The following is a 10,708-nucleotide window of genomic DNA, read 5'->3' as shown; positions in this document are numbered from 1 at the left end:
TCATGAAAATTAGGTACTTTACCATGCTTAAAAAATAATAGTGAAGATTAAAAATTAACTAAGAACATAAATAAATTTATCTAAGGAAGAATTAAATAGTAAATAAAGAAAATAATTATAGATATTTAAGTAATTAAGCAACAATTTGAAGGGAAATTTAGTAATGTAAGTACTTATAATGAATAATAAAATAATCAATAACATTAAATAGATTAAATAGAAAAGAAATAAATTATACTAAGTAATTAAGTAACTGAACAACAAAATAAAACAATAAGTAATTATGTTAATTTCTATTTTGAGAAGCAGCTCACAAGTATTATAAATACAAATTCTATAGCTTATTATCACAAAGTGATGACTGGAATTTAATTCCTTTACAACTTACAAGACCCTTGACAAATTTAAGTCCACCCTTTTTAAAATTTGTGGTTTCACCCTTACTTGTAAGTAACTGGTAGGATTTTTAGAAGTTTTTGTACGAGTTTATAAGAATTTGAAAATGAAGTCCTTTTTTTTTTCCCAAAAGCAGGGGAAAAAAATAAAAATAAAAACTTTGCAAGTTCCTTTGACTCCCACTCCACTCCAGAGTATGACCTGCCCCTTTCGCTCTAAAAACACATCATAGTTTTCATCGACACCCTCTTGTTTTCCAAGTACCCTTATTTTCTCTCTACCCATCTCCGTCTCTCTCTCTCTCTCCCAAACAAATTAATACCTATCGATAAGAATGAGAAAAGACAGAGGTCCTTCCAAGTTCCAGTTACCCTTTTCTTTCTGAATATAAAATTTACAGTTTTGCTGTTCCTGCTCTCCACATTGGCGCTTTCTATTGCACAAAGGTAAGAAATTTATGGAGGCATTCATCTTCTTACCTTGTTACTATTGTTGCTGTTGTGGATGCTTGTTTCAGATCAGTTATTTTCGGCTGAGATTTGTGTGAAATGTAGTTGAAGTTTGGATTTGGTAAGAAAGTTCATATCGCGATATTATCGATAAATATCAATAATATCACGATATATTGACCATTTCAGATTGAATTTGAACGAAAATATCAATCCCGATATTTCGGCGATATTATCGATAAATTGACGAAATATAAATGGAATGTTGCGAAAATATCGGGACAAAAAAAAAAAAGGATATAGCACCCTTTTTTTTTTTCACGAGTACCTCTCTAGTGTCTATATCTTTTTTCAGACAAGATTGAAAGGCTCCAAACCATGAGAAGAACAAGCTAGTCGTTGAGGTTACTTCGAGTGTTCTTCTAGAGATACAATGAGTTTGTTTAATTGTTGTAAGGATGGATTGAGTTATGGAGGTTATGAAGCACAGACACTGGCAGGATGTTTGAAATCGGGCATGTACTGGAAGGATGTTTGAAATAGGGCAGTTGCTAGAAATTCTTTGCTTGTGGAGTAGGTGTTGGCAGTGCTTTACTTAATGTGGAATAGGTGCTAGAAGAACGTGATTTGGCTTGGCATGATTAGCTTAGACTTGCTATGAGGATGTGGATAATCTAATGGTTGAGTTGAATCAAGATATAGCTTGGTCTGGCATGAGGGCTTTGGTAGATTAGAAGATGAAAAATATAGAGGAAGATGCTTAAGGCTTTGAGCATGACATTGTCTGCGGTAGCTTGAAAGCGGTATAGGTGTTGGCAAATAAGCATTGCAATATGGAAGCCTTAAGTCACTTGGACTAGATCTTAGTTTTGGAGTCCACTGAGCTGCCTTCCAGTACTCAGATCTAGGGCTCCTCTTTCAAATTTGGTGGCATGATGGTTCACTCTTCCGACAGTATGACTATAGGGCTTGTGTTATCTTCCAGGAGCATCTCGTACAATGCATCATTATCTTCCATGTTTTGCTTGGCTTGAATCTTGGTTACTACAAGCATATTTTGGTTGTTGCGTTGCATAGTGACTTTACTTTTTTTCTTGATAGCTTGACATTACTTCAAAATTTTTGATTGCTGGGTAAAAGAAACTTCATCTTGACAGCGTTTAGGTTCTTCCAGTAGTAACATAGCACTACCTTCGTAGTATTTTCCTTCTATTTGCCATGAACTGAGATGTTTTCCTTCTTGAGTAAAGCATAGTGCTTGGATTTCTTGAATGAGGATTGAGGCTTAATGATGCTTGATTATGAAATTGTGGCAATTAAGATATCCCAATGACCTTTTGGTTTGACTCTTAAACTTTGTCATTAGAATTGTCAGGGCTTAAAAAGTGCTTGAGGCGCTGGAGCATATCACTTGTTGTGACTTAGGTATTGTTTGTTGTAGCTGTTGTAAGCATGTTTTAGGAACCAAAAGCTTGGGCTTGGCTATTGAAGCTTGAGCTTTGGATGTGGTCATTGCAGCAAATGTGTTGGGTTACAAAAGCTTGACTTCTTGCAAGTGATGGCAAACTTGGAGGTCATAGTGACATAATTGGAATTTCAAGGAGATTTTTGGTCTTGGAATAGTGGCTTTAGTAATAATGGATTTTTAAGCTCATTTGGGGTTTTGGAATTGTTGATGGTTGCGATTGCAATGCATTCCCTTATCAGCCCCCAATTGAATCATAATCATCAGAAAATGATTTGATTGGCATGAGTTGCAAAAACTCTTGCAGCATGGTCTTCTTAGTGTTTGTTTGGGTCATTGCATGGCGTGATGAACTTAGGATATCCCTTTGTTGCAATGGTGACAATTTGGCATGATACGGTGATAGCATGGCTTTTTCTCTGTGCTTCCGGCAGCTAGAACTGCCAAGTTCTGATATTGTCATTTTTATGATGACTATATTGCTTAAAATGCTTGATATTGTAATATATGGTTTGGTTTGCTTAAAATGATTGCATCAAGTAAAATGCTTGAGTTGCATGGTTTTGAAGATGGATTGTTTCTTCTTGGCATGATTTCTCTTGAGACCACCTCTTCTACATCCAGTGCATGAGAGCATAAAAGAAATAGGCTTTATATCTTCACACATGCTAGTGGATATGAATATCTTGTCCAATGGCTCAGATTCGTTATTCAATTAGGAGACAACTAAAATAGGAGCCCTCTAGCTCTTGTGCTTTAGTCTCTTCCAGCACATGATTCTCATCAAAGCTTGACTAGCATGAATCCTTACACAATCTTCCAACATCAGGGCATCAGGAATTTGATTTCATATACTTAAAAAAGGAAAAAGAATCGTCAATTTATGTAGGTTTTTTTTTTTTTTGCTTAATTGCACCAATGCCCCTTAAAACTTTAGTCAAATCTCATACTACCCCCTAAAACTTAAAATGACCCACTTTCATCTCATGACCAAGGTTTGGTGACCCACTTTGCCCTCTGTCGTCAACTCCATTCAAAAGTCTATTAACTTTGATGACATGGCAAGCGGAGCCGACATCCACATGATAAAAATACAATTAAATATTATAATAATTAAAAATAAAAACATTAAAAAAACCAAAATTTTTAAAAACTGATAACATAGTCCATCCGACCCCATCCCCCACTCCTCCATCCTTAACCCTAGCCACGCCACCTCCATCCACTTCCCCTTCCCTAGCCATATTCACTCAACAGACCCTCAACCCACCCCCCTTGACTCCTCACCACCCTCACTGCTCGTGGAATTCCCATTATTTCTCTCTCTTTCTCCCTCTCGCACACACAGAAACAAATCACAAATAAAGTGTAATAATTAATTAACTTAGAAGCCAGGGATTCCAAACAAGAGAGACTTTAGTCCAATTAGCACCAGCCCCCAACCCAAAACAGATTTAAACCCCTAACTTCAAGCTTTGTTCAGATTTTAAAAAAGAAAAGAATTTGAACTTTGTTCTTCAATTCTGAGTTACAGTGAACACTAGAAAGCTCCAAATCATACACATCAAACTTAAGGTAATTAGGAACGTGAATAAGGAGGGATAAAATTGAAATTGCAATTGAACTTGTAAAACCATCACTATCTTCAGTTTTCACATCAAACAACTCATATTTGAAGTGGGTTTCGAGGTTGGTCAGAGATCAAGAGAGAGAGGATGGCGATGTTGGAGATTGGGTTGCGATGGTGGTAGCGTTCGGATCTAGGGCGTGTTGCTGCGACGGGTTCCATTTTATGTGTGCAAGAGAGAGAAAGAGGGGGGTGCAGGATGGGTTATGGGTTTTTGCAATTGAGGGTGCTCTCTGCAGGGTGGGTTGTGGGTGATGGTCATGGGACCACATGAACGGGGTGGGTTGTGGTCATAAGAAATGAGGTTGGGTGTGGGGATGATGGGGAGGTGCGAGGGCTGGATTCTAGGTTCTGCGATGGGGGTGGGAAGAGGGAGAAGGGGAATGGTGGGTTTGTTTTATTTATTTATTTTTGTTACTTTTTAAATTTTATTTTGTTTATATGTAATTTTTTATGTTTTTATTTTAATTTTTAATTATATTTTTTTTATCTATGTGGATGGGCTCCGTTTGCCATGTCATCAAAGTTAAATGTAGTTGACGGCATGAGGCAAAGTGGATCACTAAACCTCGGTTAAGGGATGAAAATGGGGCATTTTAAGTTTTGGGGGGTAAGGTGAGATTTGACCGAAGTTTCAAGGAGCATTGGTTCAATTAAGCCTTTTTTTTATTTGCATGGGTGTGTCTCTAAATGGGTAAATGATGATGGCAGAAGACTTTCTTGATTCCCAACTGTAGACATGTGAATAAGCTGAGCATAGTGCAACATCGGAGAGAAGAGGTTTATCCATGGAGATCTGTACACCAGAGAGGCCCAATTCTATTTTAGCTTGAAAAGTATGTGTAGCTTTGTGCCAGATATAGCTATGTTGTTCTAGAGCTGGCTTTGTTTCCTCTGTTGGCCAAAGAAAATGCTGCATACGAACATCATTCTCACAAATTGGGTATGGTTAATGATGTTGCGTGTTAAGCTACAATGTAACATCCCACATCAATCAACAGAAAGGGGGTGATGTGCCTTATATATACATGCTTACCTTCATCTAGCATGAGGCCTTTTGGGAGTTTACTAGTTTTAGAGTCATGGGAACTCCGAAGTAAAATGAGTTTGGGCTAGAGCAATCCCAGGATGGGTGGCCCACTGGGAAGTTGTTCATGAGTTCGCAAAAACAAAACCGTGAGGGCAGAGAGAGGGCCCAAAGCGAACAATATCGTGCTACGGCGGAGCCAATCTTGGAATATGACATACAAGACCTATAAAAAATTGTAATATTAGGCGACAAGTTTTAATATTTTAGTATTATATGTCAACATTATAATAGTAACTTTCGTAAATATGACGATGCCTTAGGATGATAGCTTTGGCAAAATATAGTCATGCTTTATTATAATGGTAGCCTTTAGGCAGACCTCAGATGGTATAATGCATAGATAGAGTAATAAAGTGATGTGACTATTTGACTCACGCACTAAACAAAATAATGATACACTATAATAATGCAATTGGTAAGTAAAATAATGGTAGTTAATCAATATATAATAAGAAAATGATGCAAGCTGGTGCACCTTATACTGCATCAGAGTATAATAATTACAACTAATCAATCAATCTTTTTGACTTATGCAGACCAAATGCACGTACTTTTGTCTATGCCTAAGACAATTCAATGAAACATAAATTTATGAATATATTAAAACAGTAAACAAATATATATGCTAAATTGAGATTAATGAGACAAGGTAATAAAAATCTTATCTTGGTGAAGCCATTCGTAGATATAAGGCTGAGAGCATTAAGCAAGTATTCCTTCTCCCTTTCTCATCGTGTTTACACAACTCTTAGAGAGGTGAGGGCTGCTACGAAGGTGATTTACGGCGATGGCCAGATTTGCTGATGATGTTTCATGGTGGAGAGGTGAATGGCAGAGCTAGCCTCAATAGTTGACAGCGGTGGTCAGCAGCTTGCATGTTGGCTGAAGCCCCCAGTCTGTGAATGGATGTTGAGCTCAACCTTCTTCTGCTCAAGTTTTTATTTCTCTTCTCTGCTTTGTATGCTATGCTTCTCTCAAGTTTGAAAACTTTTTCTTTGATTTTGCATTAAATTTGCTTGGCACGAAGCCCCTAAGTCATTTGGATTTGGAAGGTTGTCGAGTTCGCTTTGGTGTCTCCGGTACGTCAATGGCACGAATGTTTGATTTGCCTCAACCCTGGGGTCCTTTCATAAGATTTCATTTAGCTTGAGAACATACATCTAAGAAACAGAGAAAGAGATAATGTTACCAACATTTTTTTTTTGGGTTGTTCTACAAAGCAGATGACTAATAAAAATGAAACAAATGAGAAAACATTTTTATCTTTGGTATATTGGATCGACGTGACTTAAAGCTTGTGTGGAGAAGCCGTTGTAAGAGTAATAGCCTAGTCCCTAGCAGAGTCGCCATTTATGTTGTGGTCTTCTTCCATTGGAAGGTTCGTCTGGGCTTGTTGATTCTTGGACCGCCATGGAATGGTGAATCAAGCATTCATTGCTTTTTTTTTTCTGAGTTAGCGAGAACTAGGCCCAAAGCATCCCGAGGGAGAAGTAAGTCCCATGGGAGTACTTTGTTCTTCTTCCAGCGGCTGCATGTTTTGTAACATCCCACATTGACTAACAAAGAGGGGTTGATTTGCCTTATATGTACATGCTCACCTCCATCTAGTATGAGGCCTTTTGGGAGCTCACTGGCTTTGGAGTCATAGGAACTCCGAAGTTAAGCGAGTTAGGGCTAGAGCAATCCCAGGATGGGTGACCCACTGGGAAGTTGCTCGTGAGTTCCCAAAAACAAAACGGTGATGGCAAAGAAGGGGGCCCAGAGTGGACATTATCGTGCTACGGCGGAGCGATCCCGGATGTGACAATTTGGTATCAAAGCCACTCTGCTGTAGTGCGAGTGTGCCGACGAGGACGTCGGGCCTAAGGGGGGTGGATTGTAACATCCAACATTGACCAATGGAGAGGGTGATATGTCTTATATGTACATACCCGCCTCCATATAGTACAAGGCCTTTTGGGAGCTCACCGGCCAGTCATAGGAACTCCGAGTTAAGCGAGTTGAGGGCTTGAGCAATCCCATGATGGGTGACCCACTGAAGTTGCTCGTGAGCTCACGAAACAAAGCCGTGAGAGCGAGGGGGCCCAAAGCGGACAATATCATACTACGACGAGTCAATCCTAGGATGTGACAATTTGGTATTAGAGCCACTCTGTCGTGTGGTGCGAGTGTGCCGACGAGAACATCTAGCCCCTAAGGAGGGTGGATTATAACATCCCATATCGACCAATAAAGAGGGGGTGATGTGCCTTATATGTACATGCTCACCTCCATATAGTACGAGGCCTTTTGAGAGCTCACGAGAGAGAGAGAGAGAGAGAGAGAGAGAGAGAGAGATTGATAAAGGATGTGTGGCTTTAGCAGATTTCCAACAACTTGATGGAAGCTTCGTCAAGCTCTTGGATGGCTTGCCAGAAGAGAAGAAATGGGAATAAATGGAAGATTTCAAATGTGAGAAATGATGCTTGCTCTCTCTGAATGTGTTTATGGGAAAGAGAAGAAGAAGATGGAAGAACACAACTTGAAATTGAAGCTTCCAGCAATAAGTAAGGATGTTGCTCACCCTGGATGAGTTGACATATAGTACGAGGCCTTTTGAGAGAGAGAGAGAGAGAGAGAGAGAGAGATTGATAAAGGATGTGTGGCTTTAGCAGATTTCCAACAACTTGATGGAAGCTTCGTCAAGCTCTTGGATGGCTTGCCAGAAGAGAAGAAATGGGAATAAATGGAAGATTTCAAATGTGAGAAATGATGCTTGCTCTCTCTGAATGTGTTTATGGGAAAGAGAAGAAGAAGATGGAAGAACACAGCTTGAAATTGAAGCTTCCAGCAATGAGTAAGGATGTTGCTCACCCTGGATGAGTTGAAGATGCCTTCCTGATGTTGATATGAGATTATATGAGCTTGGCATGAGAGTTTGGAGTGTGGGAGCTAAAAACCCACAAGTTTAGCAAATGAGAATGCTTTTTCTTGGCTTGGTGTTTGATATGCTTGAGTTTGGGTTTTGAGAATTTATAGTTTGTGGCTATGGCTATGGGGATTTAAGAGTTTCAAGAGAATAAGGATGGGAGGAAAAGCTTGAGGTTTGAAGGCTATAGTGTTTACAACTTGGAAGGAAGGAAAAGCTTGAAGTTATGTTTGGTAAGGCTTTATAGAGACGATGATGGATTTCAAGGAGATGAGGTTAGGGCTGGGGTGCTTGCAACAGCTAGGAAGGAGGTGTAATGATTGAAGAAGGGGGTTGATAGCTGCTTGGATCCTTGCAGCAACCAAAGCAAGAAGTTGTTGTGCTGCTCCAGTAGCTAAAAGAAGAGCGATGGTGAAGAAGAGGTTGATGGTCTGTGTTGCTTGCAGCTGAATGAGGGGGCTTGATGGTTGAAGAAAAATTAGTGCCATTTGCCTGAGCCATGAATGCCAATTTATAGAGGGTCATGGTTTTCCTTTATTTTCAATAGGTAAAGGGAGGTGACAGAACTAGACTATTTCCAATGGTTAAAAGAGAGCACTGGAGCATGCTATTTTCCAACAGGTGAAGCTCGGTACCATAAACTAATTATTTCTTATAGGTAAAAAGAAGCGCTGGAAACGGCTTATTTCTAGCAGATAATAGGGAGTGCTGGAAAAGGCTTGTTTCCAATTGGTAAAGCTAGGCATTTGGAAAATGACCATTTTCTAAGGGTAAAAGGAAGTGCTTGAAAAATATCTCATTTGCTCACCCACATTGGAGAACTTTAAGTAATGGGCTTGGACTTTGGTGTTCCCAAGTAGCTAGCTCAAAGTCTCCATTATCCAAGAGTTTCTGTGGACCTCTGTAACCTTCCACACCACAATCCCTCGTGAAAGCCTCGTAAACCACATGACTTGGGTTCATGTGAGCTTGGTAGGTGATTGACATATGAAAAATGTATTATTGGTTTAGCATAGCATGTACACTATTTCTATATTTATTTAATAAATTAATTCCCAAAATACAGCTTGGATTAACGCATAGCTAACATTATATATTATATTGGGCTTTAAATGTCTTTGGGTTTCCCGTGACTTTTTTGGGCCTCAACAGCATCCAAACTGAAAGGTTAACACATGCATTACAACAAGAGCAATGATATGAGATTTTTAGAAAGTGAAACAAAAACTATCTTAATTTTATTGAGTTACACTAACAAACCATGTTCGTCGTGTTGGTGATGGGGGCATAGTGGCCACTAGCCACGCTTATAACGCCGCAAGCCAAAGCTTGCTAGGGCTATTTAAGTCAATTCCAACAGCTTCCTTGCTTTAAGGGTATTTTCGGAATTGGTAATTTATTCTCTTGTAAGGACGCAAGTGTGCTGCACACTCATGTAGCCTATACGGTAAACTTGGATGAGAATCTATAGTTGGAAACGTTTGGTGTACTTTTGAAAATCCAAATAGGCCATTTGTTTCCTTTATAAAATAAAAAAATATTACTAAAAACCATTTTTTTATAAAAAAAACTAGGCCATTTGTTAAAAGAAAGCGGCAGAAAGAACACAATTTTACTTAAGGGGTTAAAATGGTAAAAAACAAATATGCTACATTGATGACATGTTTACTAATTCGTAATTGGATTAGGAGGAATTGAATTGAGGATGAATTGAAATGAGGAGGAGTCTGATTGAGGAGATTTAGATTCCGAATTCCTATTGAAGTTGTTTACTAAATCATATGGATTGATGAAAATTAAATTTCAGATTCCTATTGAAGTTGTTTACTAAACCATATGGAATTGGGGTAGGGGTGCTTCTAATTACTAAAATATCCTCGTTATTGGGTTAAAGTAAATGACAAATTTTAAAATTTTAAAATTGTATGAGGATATAATGGGTAAAAAAGATGAATTCCTAATGGGATAATTTTTCAGGAACGAAAATATCACCTCCCACCCAAGAATTGAATTCCACCTAATTTTGTATGGGCTCCACTTACTTTTTAATTCCTTCATGTGAAGTAAATGCATGAAATCTCAATAGGTGGAATTCAATTCCTCATGAAAATTCTAATTCTTGATTACTAAACACATTATGACATTATTAAAATTTTTAGAACAATATATGCTATAAAGGAGAGAGATTTCTCGTACACACATACAAGTTAAGGCATCTAGTCTACAAGTTATGGCCATTTTCCATTGGGTCAGACCCCGTTGACACATTGACAAACTTTATAAAACTATAAAGTTTTCTTCTTAATTTACTGTTTTAATTGGTAAATCAATTAATTGTTTTTATGTTCTTTAAAAAGAACTTAGGTAGGAAAAGATTATGAGGGCAGGGTGAAAGCAATGGGAAGATGTTTTTACTTTCATGGCTGCAAATTATGATAAATTCTAATCATAATCATGCCATGCAACTTACAAGTATAAGAAAGAAAGAAACAATTTATGTGAGTTAAGTTAATTAACTAAAGTAGTGTATCCGCACTTTTGCATATGAGTTTGATTAGTTTTGAATATCACTTTGTTAGAAGAAAAAAGAGTTTTATGCGGTTTTGCCCCTTAAACTATTTGCATATTGTCAATTTAGCCTCTTAACAATTTTTTCAATAAATTAAGAACTCCAATTGTTCAAAAATCGCCAATTGAGGCGTACTGTCAATTTTTTTGAATTTCATCCAAAATTTTGTCCAAATAAGGGGTAAATTCATAATTTTATAAAAAT

Source organism: Prunus mume, linkage group LG8 (genome assembly GCF_029339155.1).
Source record: "Prunus mume cultivar Tortuosa linkage group LG8, ASM2933915v1, whole genome shotgun sequence".
Classification (NCBI taxonomy): Eukaryota; Viridiplantae; Streptophyta; class Magnoliopsida; order Rosales; family Rosaceae; genus Prunus; species Prunus mume.
Note: the sequence above shows the minus strand (reverse complement) of the source record.